At 41.1% G+C, this 16,179-nt stretch overlaps 1 long non-coding RNA gene across 3 annotated transcripts; it reads right to left on the reverse strand.

Moving 5' to 3' along the window:
- Positions 1-2,566: 2,566 nt before the first annotated feature.
- On the reverse strand, positions 2,567-13,515 carry LOC118606864. 3 transcript variants are annotated; one of them, XR_004952670.1, is made up of 3 exons: positions 7,631-13,515; positions 7,339-7,421; positions 2,567-6,023 (listed from the first exon to the last, which is right to left on the reverse strand). It is a non-coding gene; the product is annotated as an uncharacterized LOC118606864 (long non-coding RNA). The 3 variants fall into 3 exon arrangements; XR_004952671.1 differs by having other exon boundaries at positions 2,567-5,565; positions 5,812-7,421; XR_004952669.1 differs by having other exon boundaries at positions 2,567-7,421.
- Positions 13,516-16,179: the final 2,664 nt, after the last annotated feature.

Raw genomic sequence — 16,179 nt, forward strand, 5'->3', positions numbered from 1 at the left:
GGGGAAAGATCAGCATTTGAACTACCCCCAAACCAGTGGAGAGTTTATCACTTTTTTAATCCCAGTATGGCCTTGCATGGACTTGGCGGGGGGCATGTTAAGGGTGCATGTGGGGAGGAGGAGCTGGAAAGGGGGCTTCAGTACACACGGACAGCTTCCGGGGACAGCTTCCGGAGACACCGTGCAGCTCTGGCTGCAGAAGCGACACACAGGTCCCCTGGTAGCTACAGCAAAAGGAGCCCGCATACCCTGGAAACTCTGAAGGAGAGGACCTTCTTCTCTAATCAGAGGAGCTAGACTCAAGGGAATGAGGCAAATCCCATTGCCTTTTTCTCATTTTGTCCCCTGTAGGCAGACACAGCGGTGGGAGCACACAGCAGAGCAGGGTATATAAAGCCGTAGCTTTCCAGAAGTACCAAAAAGAGAACTCCCCAGGGAATTGGGAGGTACTGAAGAAATTGGAAAGGAAGCAGCTTAAAAAATTGATCCCATAAAGTTGGTGATGAACACCTGGGGTCACCACCCAGCCACATGTGCATGGACATAATCCTAAGCATCATAACCACTTGGAGAGCTGAACTAAACGCTAAAGTATCACTCAAGTGTGTTAGAATGGTGGCACACACCTGGGACAGATCTGAACAGCACTGCAAAGGCTCTGAAAATGAGCTGACACTGAACCCCACGAAAGCCTGGCTAACAGCTGGCGGCCTGAACCCCAATGGGTCGAAGATTTAAAAGAAAATACCAACAACTCCACAGATTTTAAACAACACCCAAAGTCTCATAACATACTTATCAAAATGTCTAATATACAGTCCAAAGTCACTTGGAACATAGAGAACCAGGAAAATCTCAACTTCCAAGGGACAAGGAGCAGATGCTAACACAGAGACGACACAGATGGTGGGATTGTCTGGTTGAGGCTCTAAAGTAGCTATTATAAAATTCCTCCTTCAAGTAAGGGTGCATGTTATTGCCACGAACAGAAAGAAAATCTCAGCAAAGGAACAGAAGATAGAAAGAAGGGCCAAATGGGAAATTTCAAACAAAAAGAACTTGTTGAAGGGGCTTAATAGCAGAATGGAGGTGACAGAGGAAAGAGTCAGTGAGTGTAACAATATATGAATAGAAGTTGTGCAATTTGAGCAACAAAGAGGGGGGAAAAAGATCTGAAAGAATGAATCTGTGGGTAACTTCAGATACCTGTGAGACAGTACAAAAAAATTCAAACATTCATGCCATCAGAGTCCCAGAAGGAGAAAGGAAAGGGTGTTGTGTAAAAAAAAAAAGATTGGGGAGGGGTGGGATAATTGGAAGAAATAATGACTGAGAACTTCCTGAATGGGGTAAAATACACAAATCTACTGCTTCAAGATGCTCAACAAATTTAACAAGATAATAAACTCGAATAATTCCATGCCCAGACATTTCACAATCAAACTGCTAAAAACTAGAGACAAAGAAAAATCTTGAAAGTTGTGATATTAATGAGGCACTACTTGTAGGGAACAACAATTCAAATAACTGCAGATTTTTCCTCAGAAACCCTAGTGGCTAAAAATAAGAAGTTACTGTTTTTTAAGTCCAAGAGGAAAGAACTATCAGAATTCTATATCCAGGATAATATCCCTCAAGATGGAAGACATTCTCAGATGAAGAAACACTATGAGAATTCATTGCTAGTCAACCTGCTTTAAAAGAATTGAAACAGTGGGGAAATGATATCAGGACACTCGGATCTTTAGGAACAAAGGAAGAGGAACAAAAATGGTAACTATCTGGTAAATATAATAGAGTATTATCCTCCTCTTAAGTGCTTTAAAATATACATGTATGGCAACTGAGAACAAAAGTTATAACATTGTCTGATAGGATTTTGTTGTATGCAGACATAAGATCACTACAAAGGAGAGTAAAGGGACATATTTGCTGGTAATGTTAGAACTTAATCAATGGGAAAGACATTTATACTGTGGGTATGAATTGGAAACAGGGAGAGTATTCCCCAGGCCAAAGCAAGGCCTGTAACCAAAAGGCCTGTCTCTACTTTCAACCACTGAAACCTGACTTTACTCATCTTTAACTTGCTTTTAAACCCATGAAGCCTTTATGAATTCTTTCTCACTTCCTTCCACATCACCCTTTTCACATTTGGTTTATGATTCTCTGACGATTCTTATAATAAATAATAGCTGGCAATATTAATAACAGCAGGTGATGGGGATGCAGAGTACAGTGCAGGGTACATAGTCAATAATATTGTAATAACTACGTACGGTGCCGGGTGGTTACTACACTAATCAGGGGGAATAACTTCATAAATTATATAAATGTCTGTGGTATGCCGTACATCTGAAACTAATACAAAATATTATTGAATGCCAACTCTAATTGAAAAATAAAAATGAAAAAAAAATAATAGCAGCAACCATCTATTAAGTTTCTTCTATCCACGAGATACAGCATTAAGTACTTTACAAGCATTATTTCTAATTCTTACCAAAAACCCTGTGAGGTCGATAATATCATCCCCCATTTGACAGAAGAGGACACATGCTCAATGTGATTTTTACATTTGTTTTATTTACAATAACTAGACTTACTAGGTTCCGCTACATTGTATCTATCCCCGAGCATCTTCTGGATTCATAGAATTCAAGCCGGAATGAGTTTAATTATTTTAACCCTCTACTTCTACAGCTGACAAAATGAGGCTGGTTTGCTAATTTCAAAATTGAGTTCAACCCATAAACCCAAAAGAAGGTCAGGCCAATAAAAGGTTTGTGAACTGGTAGGTCTCTACTATGGCTCTTAAGCCTCCTCCTAAATAACATGCAGGAAAAGGCCGAAAGTCGGAGGGGGGTTCACACAAACAGCAGAGCCATTCTTGATTCTCACTGAGATCAGCATGAAACAATTTACGTTTCTAAGCATCAATACCTTTGACTGACCTTGCTGCTGAATGCTTATTGTGATTTTTGTGCTGTGGCACATTCTAAGTTCAAAGTAAGATGGATATATCTTAGTAATACATGTTGGAGAAAAATCAATTTCTATGATAAATGGTGCGATGCTTGCCTTGCCTTGGGGCGGTGTAGGCAGCCCCGTCAGAACACAGCGTACCCACTCCTAAAAGGCTGCAGCTCTCTCTCTGAGCATCAAAAAGTGCTTGTTACCTTGGAGTGTTTGGGGCTGAGCTACAGTACACAAGAAGAAACAATATCTAACAATTCGACTATAATATCTGCTATGGCCTGAATGTCTCCCCCCCCCCCCCAAAGTTCATAAGTTAAAATCCTGCCCCTCAAAGATAATGACATTAAGAGGCGGGGTCTTTGGGGGATGCTTAAGTCATGAGGGTGGAACCCACATGGATAGGATGAGCTCCCTTGCCCCTTCTGCCATGTAAGGGCGCAGTGAAAAGGCACTGGCTACGAACCAGGAAAAAGGCCTTCACCTGACCATGCTGTTGCCTTGATCCTGGACTTCCCAGCCTCCAGAACTGTGAGCAATAAATTTCTGTTGTTTATAAGGCACGCAGTCTGTGGCATTTTGTTATAGCAGCCCCTATGAACTAAGACAATATCTGAGGGACCTTTTCATGAAGAAAGACCATTGTGTTGGGCACCGAAGTAGAATTTGGAATTGCGGAAATGGGATTAACGGGGATGAGAAGCAGACGGTATCCCCAGCTGAGAAGGGCAGAAAAGGGCAGAAATGGGGGCCGAGTGGTAAGGAGCAGTTTGACTAGAGCACAGAGTAGATATTCAGAGCGGGGGGAATGAATATAGGTTGGAAACATGGATGGTGTCTGCATTAGGCAGGATTCTTCCAGTGGAAGTAGCTGAACCCCAATTAAAATTAGCTGAGTCAAAAAAAGGGAATTCATTGGCTCTTATGACTGGAACATCCAGGGAAGCCGCCAGCCTTAGGCACGGCTGAATCCAAGAGCTAGAAATATTCTCCTTTTCTCTCTCTCCTCTTCCCTCAGCTGTCTCACCAATGGCTGTTGCAGGCCAACTTCCTCCAGGTAGTCAAGGAAAGCAGCCATCAGTGGATCAACCTACTGAGACACTTGCCTCTCCTGGGGCCAGTCACTGGGCCCCGGTGAAATGAGTGGAATGGTGGGCCGGGCCTGGGTTATATGCCCACTGCGTTGCCATAGAACAGGGTCTGTAACCAGAACAAAAGGGGAGACAAAAACAAGCATCCATATACTCTACCACAGCACCAGACTGAGGAGGGCCCTGAAAGTCAGAGCACCAGGTTGGCCCTGTGTTTTAGACGATGGCAGGGACAGAGTGAATGCTTTCAAAGTGAGAGGCATAACCAGAAATGTGGGACAGAAGAGAGTCTAGCGGCAACATGCAGATGGACTGCAGTGGCAACGGAGAGGGTCCCTCCAACCCTATGGGCTCATGTCTGAGCCGGAGAACAGAGGCCAAGGCCTTGCCACGGCAGAAGAACAGGGGAGGGGAGAGCACTGGGAGAGAGCCGCTCTCGGCCCTTTATCTTGAGGACCAACGATGACAGCAACAGAGAACGAGAGCCCCAGTGAAAAGAGGGTTCAGTGTTTGTTTTTTGTTTTTTGTTTTTTTTCTGCCAGCCTGTGACTACATCAGACTCACAAAGCTTGTCTCGGACTCAGCATTGGAGGAGAGGTGGGATGCAGAATGAACTTTTCCTTATCCGTGAGATGGGGGCTCACAATGGGAATTGCATGAACTTTGCATGTGTGTGGAATAAGACCTCGAAGTATGCATACAAGCTGTCAACAGAGATTTATTTACGGAGAAGAGAGAGAAGAATTTTTTGAGAGAACTTTCATTTTATAACCGAACACTTTGACATTGTATAAAATAAGTAGTTTTGCATTTTTAATAAAAATAGATATGCCTATTTGTCCCATATTGCAAAAACATATCATAAAGGAAAGGAATTGTGACTTTTTGTAATTCGAGTTGGTGACTTGGGACACAATAGATTTGCTATGACAGAGGAGTGAACTGAGGACAGTGTGGGCGCTAGAAATAGTTCTTTCTCTCTGGGGGTTTCAGGAAAGTTTCATTGAAAAGATGTTGTTTGTCCTGAGACTTGAAAGAGAAGAAGTGTTGTCCAGACCAACAAGACCAAGGGGAAAAGATATTCGAAGATGAGGGAAAAGAGCAGATGGAGTTATGGGGCGGGGACAGCCTTGGTAGATCTGGTAGCTGGAGTGCAGGGTAGAGACCATGCAGAGCGGCAGGCAGAGGTGAGCTTAGTCACCCTGTTTACATGCACACCCCAGGGTGGGGCTTTGCTCTGAGGGCAATGAAAAGCCACGGAAAGATTTTGTGCAGAGATGTGGCATGAGCAGCCTTGAGTTTAGAAAGACCACTGTGTGCCAAGTTTAGAGGGAGGGAGAGAGACAGAGGGTTCCTGGAATAATGTGAACGAGGATTGATGAGGGCCCGAGCCCAGGCAGTAGCCGCGAGGATGGAGAGGGTTTACACACTGAGCAGGACTTGGCTGTAAATGGGAGTCGGGGCTGCTGGCTGCAGTTTTCTGCCGCTGGATGACAGGCTACGGGAGAAGGAGAACTTTCTTAAGGCCAAGTCTAAAGCTCCATAATCTTTATCATTATACACTGGAGTTGATGTTTTCCCCACCTATTAGGTTAGTTCCACCCACTTGGTGTCTGCGTTTGAGGGATCCGATCATCCCACTGATACTAGAGAGGCCAGTTGGGTGGCAGCATGTAGTACTGTCAACTACAGCCACCCTCGAGCTCCTCAAAAACCACCCCATCCTTGCCAGTGCACTCCTTACCCTTAAGGAAGTGTCCTCTGGTTCTCTGGAGGAACAGAGTCAGGTGGTAGGCTCTCTGGCCTCACAGCATAAATCCCTTCGAACATTCCTGGCCCCTGAGCCCTTTCTGCACTCTGCTCAGGGAGCTCTGCTTTCCGCTGGGTTAGCTATCAGCCGCCACTCTTGTTCCGCCTCAGGGGGCAAGCGAGGAGCCCGCTGGAACAGCACCATATCTTTGCGGGGGGATGGGGGGGGGGATCTCATGTCAATAGATTTCCTGCTCCTGTCCTTATATTCTCCCAAGCCCCATTTCGAACCCTCACAATCCATCCGTACACGACCCTCCCCGCCCCTCGCCCCCAACCCTCCGTCCCATGGTCACTATCATCTAGATCTTGCAATTCTTTCAGGGTATGTGTATTTTGTGTCCCAAGTCACCAGCTTGAGAAGAACACACACTCTCAAGCAAGGCCATGCCTGCAAAAGCGCCTGGCAGGTACCTCCTGCCATGGTCCGGGAGATTATGAGCCAGAGCATAAGAGGAGTCTAGTATCAAAAGATATTTGCTCAAGTTATATAAATGCCTAATCATTATGTTGTACACCCAAAACTAATATAATACCGTAGGCCAACTATAGCTGGAAAGTAAAAAAATATATATTAAATTTAAAAAAGGCATTTGCTCACCAATTTCAAACTTAGGTACAGTCTTAAGATGGCTCAAGAATGCTTTAGAAGGTTACCGTTATTCGTGAGCACTCTCTCCATGCCTCTGACCCACACTTCCACCTCCCATTTCTTGCCCTCCCGACCTTCATTTTCCTCCTCCCCCAACTGAGAGTTTCACAGACTTGGCTCCCTGCCACTGTTCTATCAAACTTGGTCTGGAAAATGAAAACCCAGAGTCCTGCTTAGAACAGGAAGTGGGAGCAGTTGGGCTCTGTGGAGCCTGAGAGCACACTCAGTCATTTTAAAAGCTTGTTATTTTTGAGGCCCTAAGCTCAAGAAATGAATTCAGAAAGAAAATGAAAAAAATAACAAGACATATAGCAGGAATGTGGCCTCCGCTAACAAAGGCCGTCAGCTGAAACCAATTTAGACGGCTCAGCTCAGTCTCGGCTCATGAACTTCACTTTACCTCAGAAAAGCCCTTCAGCACAGCACACATATGCGCACACACTCTTAGAGAAGGCGGGCTGGGCTTCAGAGCCATTAAGCATGAAAGAAGCAAAAGAACCTTGCTTCCTTCTATTTAAGTGATAATCTCTGTGGTTTTGATCTCAGTAGTTTAACATATTTTGAAAAGGTCTTAGATGGAACTAGCTGCCCAGTCATCCTGGGCCTGCAAAACGGATTTTTAAAAGACACTTGGGTTATTGAACCTCAGGAGAAAAGTGGAAAATTCCAGAAGCAGCTCCTGGTGCTGTTGTTTATACTAGCCACTTATTCCCCAAAATACCTCATCTCTCGACCCTTTATTTTTTCAAAACCTGGAAATGAAGGATTTGAAGTCCTAAAATATTTGAAGTGCCCCAACTCGGAGCTTACCCGAGAATGCCTGAGTATGAATCTCTTGAAAGGTGGCTTGCTTGCTCAAGATTAGGTCTTACATTCCAGCTGATCTCTACTACCTGGCGATGAGAGGAAGACAGTGAAAGACACATTCTTTCCCCAGTTCCGTTAGGACCCCAGCCAAGCTCCGCCTTCTCAGAACCTTCTGAAAACCCAACTCCAACCCCTCGGATTGCCCGTTAGCCAATCCCACCTCCCCCCCCCACCCCACCCCCCACCCCCCACCCCCGGGCCCCTGCATCATGACCTGAGGCACAGCCTTGCTCACCTTGTGACTCCTGGTGTCTACCCGGCAGAATGGATCCTTATCCTAGATGAGGGAAGCCCAGATCTTCATCTTCAGTCCATGATACAAATGAAGTAAGGAAAATTTTTCACTATAATATTAAGTAGGAAAAAAAAGCTAAGTTCAGAGCCCTCTGTATGCTAAGCTGCTAATTGTATAAAAAGAGGAGAAAATGAACATAAATTAATTCACTTGCTGATAAATGAAATACCTCTGGAAGGATACACAAGAAATGAATTACATCGTTTGTCATCAAGGGAAACTATATGAATGTATAACGTATTCAAAATCAAGTAATTAAAACAATTTAAAATACACTTTTATTTTTAAAACATTTTTATTCACCAGAATTCCAAGGTAAACTAGGCAAAATGGGCCTAAATAGAAAGTAACCTTGTGAGGGAACGTATTGGTCTACAGACTGCAGCAGAGGAAGGGTCAAAGGTCCAGACCATGAACCTTTGAGAGACAAGTGGAGCCAGAGAGGTGAGGAAACCAACGTGGTACTAAACTATTACAGTACCCTCAGCGGCATTTCTGATCTCACAAAATCACAAGTGGAACTGGGCTTTCTTAAACAAAATAGGGGCTAGGACAAGGTTAATGGACTGGCTAGTATGGGACCAAACTGAGCGGCACACTTGGATAGAGAAGCTGATTCCAGGGGACCTACAGGAAGGTCCAAAATTCACAGAAGTCACAAGGAAGGCATGGGGTACACACAGACCAGGGATTTGAGACAAGTCTCCCGAGAGCATGCCGAACCCTTATACAGAAGTTTATGAGTTCCTCCTTATACTGAGACTGAGACCAAGGTTATCCTTGAACGAAAATTGCTTCTGAGACTTGGGTGCTTGAGGCCTGTCGGGCAGCACCATGGCTGGCCCACACAGAGCCTTCGTGTGATGGAGAAAATGACACTCCTTCCTCAAAACATTTTCCTGAAACTGCCAGAAACTTAACAAATCTATGATGTCTGCCCTGTGAAAAGCACCCCCTAGGGCTGGGTAGTCCACAACACTTGTGGCTAGAGAGACACCTCAGTAGGCGGCAGGGAGCCTGCAAGGACACATTTGGGATGGAGGCAGGACTGCTTGTCTTCTAGAAGCCTTAGAAAAGACACTTACACGCACGCTCTCTCAAATCTGTTTTTACCAAACAAAACCTTTTAATGGGTAATTCACATTTCAAAAAACGATTTTATGAAAAAGACTAAAGAATGAGTTTTGGGGTTGAAAATGTGATTTGTTATTACTATATGTTATTTCTATGGTTTATTATTCCCTGAGATTTAGTTTGTGCCCGATTTCTGATGGTTCAAAAAATTCTAGAAATTCCTGGTTAAAAGAATCTTAGAGGTGAAATACTTTCCTAAGTAAGACACAGTTCATGTAGAACTCTCTGTAAGTCAGCTTCATTTAGTGATAATAAGTGATTGTATAAATTATTGTTTTAGTAATCTAATATGAATAACAACTTTTTGACATACAGAAATAGTTCTCAGATTCTAATCTGCGTAAGAATCACCACAGAAGTTTGTTAAAATCAGATTCTGTCTCCTCTTTCCATCTTACCAACAGCCCCCATTCTGACTCAGTAGGTCCATAGTTTTGTTAAAACTGAGCTAGGACACGGTTACTGTATGAACCTCACTCTCTAGTGTGAACTCAGCGAAGACCTGACAAACAAGAGCAATGGTGTGATCTATTTTATTGCCTGTGGCTTTTAAATAAATAGGCAAAAATTACATGGCTCCATCAGGTACTTGAAGTGAAGAAAGCTAAAGTCCAGGGTAGTCAAAATTGCTTTTGATGGCTGTTTCCTCGATTGGCTCCTAGGTGAAGAAATTGACATGCATTTAGGAGCTTTCTTAAATGAGAAATAAATATCATTATACAGAATCTCAGTAAGCATACAGTGCATAGAAAATGGGACTGACTCAGAAGGCAACAGATTGGGCTCTCCCAGTTCACAGCAGCAGAGGAATAAAGGCACACGCACTGCCTCAACAGAGGAATTAGGTAGGGCCTTCAATTAAATTAAATAACTATGTTACGTAGTTTTTGTTTGGATGGCTTTAAGCAAAGCACTAAATAAGTTCAAGTTGTTCCAAAACATCTTTTCCTTTGCCCTCTCTCCTCCGCACCACTGCCCAGCCCTGAAACATGTGCCCATGAGGAAAGGCATAGAAAACCGACACCTACTGTGGCTCTGTGAAGTAGATGGTATTGTTCCCAAGCTCGGAGAGATAAAGTGACTTGTTCTAGTCATATGGCTAGGACAAATCAGGGCTAGGATTCACATGCCAGTCTGCTGGGATTCCAAGTCTTGACTTACTGCACATCTGTGCCCATGTACTATGCAATGCACAAAATAATGATGACTAACATGATTAGTGATTGGATGCATCGTTTTCAGTTTCTTAAGGCTTCCCCACATGACACTTTCTTCCCTCTACAACCTTTTATCAAATTGCATCTATTTCCATGGCTTTAAATTCTATCTGTATATAGTTACCAGCATCCAAATTCCTATTGTCAGCCAGATCTCATCTCTGAGCTTCAGAGACATATCCACTAGGTGGCATATCCACTTATAGGTATCTAAAATTAAATACGTCAAACACTGACACAAAATACTCCTTCCCCAGGCGTCACGATTTCACTTACTGGCATTGCCTTTGACCGAACTGTTCAAACCAGAACCAAGCATCATCCTGAATCCCTTCACATTTCCACACACACAACAGCAGCATCCTGAGATGCTACCTCCAAAATGTAACTGAAAATCCAACTCTCACTATCTTCTTTTTTACCATCCAGTTGCATATACATGCATCTATGTACCTGTGTATCTTAGCAGTAGGGTGGCAGTCAAGAAAGTCCGGCAGCCGCTCATTGCCCATCAGGATATGGTTCCTGCCTACATCTGTGATCTCATCTCATATCTTCAGAGAAGCCTCCCCTAACCACACTTTGTAAACCATGTCTAATATATATATATATTCATTTTTTTCTAATGAATATCTATCAGATGACTTATCATCAGTTTTTCCATGAGACTATAAGCTTTGTGATAATAAGGAAGGCTTGTGCAAATAATGATTCCCTGTACCCCAATTTTACCTAAATCAAAGAGCCCACAGGAGGTAGGGTGCTTAATAACTGCCAGTAGTTTTTTTTTTTTTTTTTTGTATTCATAGTTGCAGTACTGGGTAGAATTATGTCCCCCCCTCAAAAAAAAAAAAATATGTTCAAGTCCTAAATCCTGGTACCTGTGAATGTAATCTTACTTAGAAATAGAGTTGTTGCCGATATAATTAGGTAAGATGAGGTCAAACTAAACTAAGGGCCCTTAATACAATATGACTAATGTCCCTATAAGAGACAGAGGGATACATACAGGGAGAATGTCATGTGACAATGGAATGAAGACTGGAGTGATGCCTCTATAAGCCAAGGAATATCAAAGATTGCTAGCAGTACCAGGAGCTAAAAGAAAGGCATGGAACAGATTCTCCTCTAGAGGCTTCAGAGAAAGCATGCCTCTGCCAACACCTAGATTTCAGACTTACATCCTCTACAACTGTGAGAATAGATTCCTGTTGTTTTAACCCACTCATTGTGGTCCTTTGTTACAGCAGCCCTGTTCTTGGCCACTTGAGTAAAATGAATGATATTAAATAACTTCTAAAGTAAAATCTAGCTCTAAGGTTTGGGAATTTTTTGAATACTAAATAGTGAGGGAGTAAAGTTAGCCACAATACAGAATTTGGAGAACTGGAGATGACTTCTAAGGCAGGTTTTATTCCTTGAAGGTAAAATACTCTAAAATTCTAATATTTCAGCTGAACCAATGTTACCCGAACCCTTGGAGCAAAAAATAGGACATATTTGATTCATCAAGCAATTAAATTTCTCATTAAACTTTTACTGCCTGACCTGGGAGAACAGAATATCATATTAGAGTGATGTTAGAAGATGTTCTCATTGTTTGTTTTAATAGCTGTAATACTTTTAAAAGTCATGTACTGATAATGAAGTTATATCAGCCTTTTAAGACATCTTTAAACACAAATTGCATTAATTCAGATGTCTCAGTTCATCAAGAGTAATGGAATTATGACTGCCAGAAGCCATGATTCCATGGAAATGAAAATTGTATTTTTCCAAATACTATAAATAATGATGCTTGGAAGTCCTGTAATCACTAAATCAGAGAACTTATCTTTTTATCTGTATTTCTGAGATGAGTTGTAATATAAGTGGTACTTAGGGGGAAAACCCACTCAGATTTTAATTTGTAAAAACTAGTTAAACATTGGACAGGAAATTGCTGATGGTCAAGTACTGGGTCATGGAAAGAACACAGCTTAGAATCAGAGCATTCAGGCCTTGTCCAGACACTGCTTCTTACCAGGGGAGAGATGTGGGAGGCTACTCACTTTCTCTTTGAGCTTTGAGATTTCTCATGTTCAAGAGCAGGAAGGAAAAAACTCAATCATTTCCAAGCTCCTTTCAAGCTCTAAAATACTGTTGTCAATAAAATGTGTACATTTTGTCCTTATTCCTCTGCAGCATATTTATACTGGCTCAGAATTTCATAGTTAGGCTCCCCTCTTTTTTAAGCCAATATAGTTCTCACTGGCCTCAGTCTCTCTACCTGCCACGCAGGCCAGTCAGAGTCTGGGGTTGGAGGAAGGAGGCTTATTGAAGCAGCCTCCTGCCGCTGGTGCCTCACATATAACTTTGCAGTCTGTTTATTGCACAAAGATTCCCACACAAGGGAAAAGGGAGCCTGAACTCTAAACTGAGCTCCATTTGCTAAGCCATGTAACCCTGAGGTTGCATCACCCAGAGGCGGCACCTTTCCCTAACTCACACGAAGGTACCAAAGAGGCTCACAGCAGCCTTGCCTCCACCTTCCTGGATTTCACAGTTCCTTTTAGAGGCTACCAGATCCCTTTGTTTCAGAGAAAGCAGTGAAATATACTTATTCTTGATTATTGCTATTATTAGTTTATTATCGGTAAGCACTGATTTAGAGCCAACATACACATGAACCTAGGAAGCTTTCAAACCAAATTGGCTATATAATTTCAAAATCCTAGCTCTTCATGTATCACTATATTCTACACATAACAATCTAAGTTGCTAGTTATAGGTTAAATTGTCAGTTTTGTGATTTGTTCTATAATCAGATTATACTCTGTTTAACCTCTATGCAAGTTTCTGATATTAGCTTGCTCTCACACCATACAATGGGTAGGAGCTTGAAGTTAGGACAACAAAGATAAAGGTATACTACACGGATTCACCTCATGTGGAAGTAAGACCTCTCCCATGCAGGTGGACAACCTCTTGGATGCAAGGTCTTCAGGCTGTCTGTCTGAACTTGGAGTGCCAAGTAGATCCATATTACTCAAATTTCTGGCTGAGTGGCTTCCTTGAATCTTTAAGCAAATTAGTTTTTAAGATCTGCAAAGAAACCAGTCCTTGTAAACACTACCTCCTTCTTTGGTTGTCACTGGCCGTATTGTACTTGTGAAGATCTGATCAGACTAAATCGAAGACTCCGACCTGGCAGATCTTGTTCTTCCTGTTTTCTTAAATAAGATCTAAAGATGGACTTAGTATAAAGATAATAAAGTTTAAGCTTTAAGACCCATCACTTGCACTAGTCCTTTCCAAGATTCTGGTCAATTTTTTTTTTTTTTTTGAAAAGAGTAATATATATTTTTTACAAGAAAGCATATAGCCAAAAAAATGTAGGTTAAAAGGTTATTACAGCAGACATACACTTTGGCCAAAACAAAACTACAAGAACTACGTTTATTATCTCACGTGAAACAAGAAAACACTGCAAAAAAAAAAAAAATATATATATATATATATATATATATAAAACAATGGTTTTCATATTTTGGACATTAAGTAATGCAGGTCAGTAATCCCTGATCAAAAAATGAGGTGAGCTCTATAATTGCCCCAGCTTACTGTCTGGGAAAAGTTTACAGGATAAAGCAGAGGAAGGAGGAACCAAGACAGAATCTAGTGGTCCAAGTGGAGATCAAGTTGAAAGTTCACCGAGGACAATATGGCCACAGAACACAAAGAATGGAGAAAAGAACTGCACAGAGAAAGAGCTTTGTAGATCTGTACATGGTGACATTTTTTTTTTTTTACCTGAGTTAATGATCAGCATAGCATGTGCATGTGAAGCTATCTGAGGCCCAGGGGGGAAAAAACATCAGAAAGAGTCAAAGGGGAAAATCCCCAAAGCTTATATAGAATTGGAAATTGTGTCCTCATGGGGACAGGCAAATAATTCATAGGGAATCAAGTACTCAGTAGTGTATCACCTGTAGTGGGGCAAAATCAGCCCTAGATAAATGGCTGGTCTGTCTCTCTCTAACAGCTCCCAAGTAATATAAGTACATCTTAGAACAAAGCTCAAGAATAGCTATAGAATTTTGTATAGAATACAAAAAATATTCAGTAGCTAAAAAATGATAGTCACAAATTACATTTTATATGCTCAAATTAAAATGACTTAAATTGAACTTCCAGAGTTGCAAAATACAATGAGTTTTTTTTTTTTTTTAAAGATATACTGGCTAAGATGAACAGATTAGACTCTACAGAAGAAAATATTAATAACTCAGAGATAGAGTAATAGAACTAATCTAAAGCAAAAGAAAAGCTGGAAAAAAATGAACAGAGCATCAGCAAGCTGTGGGACAACTTCAAGTGACAATATATATGTAATTGGAAACTACAAAGTGGGGAGAGAGAAGAAAAAAACATATTTGAAGAAATAATGGCTGAAATTTTTCCAAATTTAATAAAAATTCTAAATATACAGACTCAAGAAGCTCAAGAAACCACCAGCACACAAAACATGAATAAAATGACACCAAAGTACATTATAGTCAAATTGATTAAAACCAGTGAGAGAAAATCTTAAAAGTGACAAGGAAAATGTCATATTCTGTGTAGAGGAACAATGATAAACATGATAGCAGACATCTTGTTGGAAACAAAGTAAACCAAATGACAGTAGAGCCACATCTGGAAAGCACTGAAAGAAGAAACAAAACAAAACAACACACACACAAAACAGGAGTGGCTCCATAGTGTAGTGGTTAGTACGTCTGCTTTACACACAGAAGTTTCTGGGTTCGCACCCCAGGTGGAGCCACAGACCATGCCCTGGGTGTGCCAGGCCCCGGGTACATGCTGCAAGCACTTGGGAAGAGATGCCCCACCTTCAGAGATCCAGTTCTTAAGGAGAGACAGCAACAATCGTAGGTCAAGGGTGGAATTGGGGTGTGTGTGGGGGGGGAATTAAAGAGGAGGGGGAAAAAACAAAAAATACCCTATCAATGTAAAGTCTATATGCAGCAAAAATGTCTTTAAAATACTAAGTTGAAAAAAAAACTTCAGCATACAAAAGCGAAAGAACTAAACACCAGCAGTTCTGAACTATAAGTAGAGCTAAAGAATGTCTTCAGGCAGAGAGCAAATAGTACCAAGTGGAAATCTGGATCGACACAAAGAAATGAAAAGCACCATCAACTGTAAATCTGTGGATAAATATGAAATTTTCTTCTTCTTTAAAATCGCCTTAAAATTGAGTAAAGAGAAAAATAACACCACATTGTGGGGATTTTAACACCCATTTTAAGTAAAATGCATGACAAAACTAGCACATACTTGAAAGTGGGAAAATAAAAAAAAAATATATCACTAGAAGATTCTTAAACTATAAATGAAAGCGTATATTACTTAATAGTAGACTTCGATTAATTAAAATACACAAAATAAACCCTGAAGCCATTTAAAAATTGCAACTAATAAGCCAACAAAGATAATTAAATGGAATAATAAAAAGTATTCGATTAGTCCAAAAGAAGGCAGATAAAGACAAAAAAGGGAATGAAAACAATGGTGATAGAGGACAGAAAGCAAGATGGTAGACTTAAACCCAATGACATCAATAATCACATTTCATGTAATTGACTGGTCTAAACACTCCAAGACAGGGGTTGTCAGACTGGGTTTAAAAAAAGCAAGACCAAACTATATGCTGCCCACAAGAAGCAAACTTTAAAAACACAAGTGGGTTTGAAATTAAAAAATGGGAAAAGATAATACCATGTTAATTTTTTTTTCATTTAATTGGACTGCTAGTATTAATGAGTTCAAAGCAAAGATTATTACCAGAAATAAAAAGAATAATTTAATAATGATAAAAAGGTCAATTCAATGAGGACATAATAGTCCTAAATATTTATAAACCTTATTGCAGAGCTTCAAAATACGTAAAGCAAAACCAGGTAAAACTAAAATAAAAAATAGACAAAGCCACAATCTACTCAGGGATTCCAAGACCTTTTTCTCAATAAGCGATAGGAAAAGCAGACAGGAAATCAGTAAGGACATAGACTTGAACACCACCACCAATAGGACCTAATGGGCATTGTAGATTATTTTGCCCAACAACAGAAGATACATTCTTTACAAGTGCAC

This window comes from Rousettus aegyptiacus, unplaced genomic scaffold (genome assembly GCF_014176215.1).
Source record: "Rousettus aegyptiacus isolate mRouAeg1 unplaced genomic scaffold, mRouAeg1.p scaffold_m13_p_8, whole genome shotgun sequence".
NCBI classification, from domain to species: domain Eukaryota; kingdom Metazoa; phylum Chordata; class Mammalia; order Chiroptera; family Pteropodidae; genus Rousettus; species Rousettus aegyptiacus.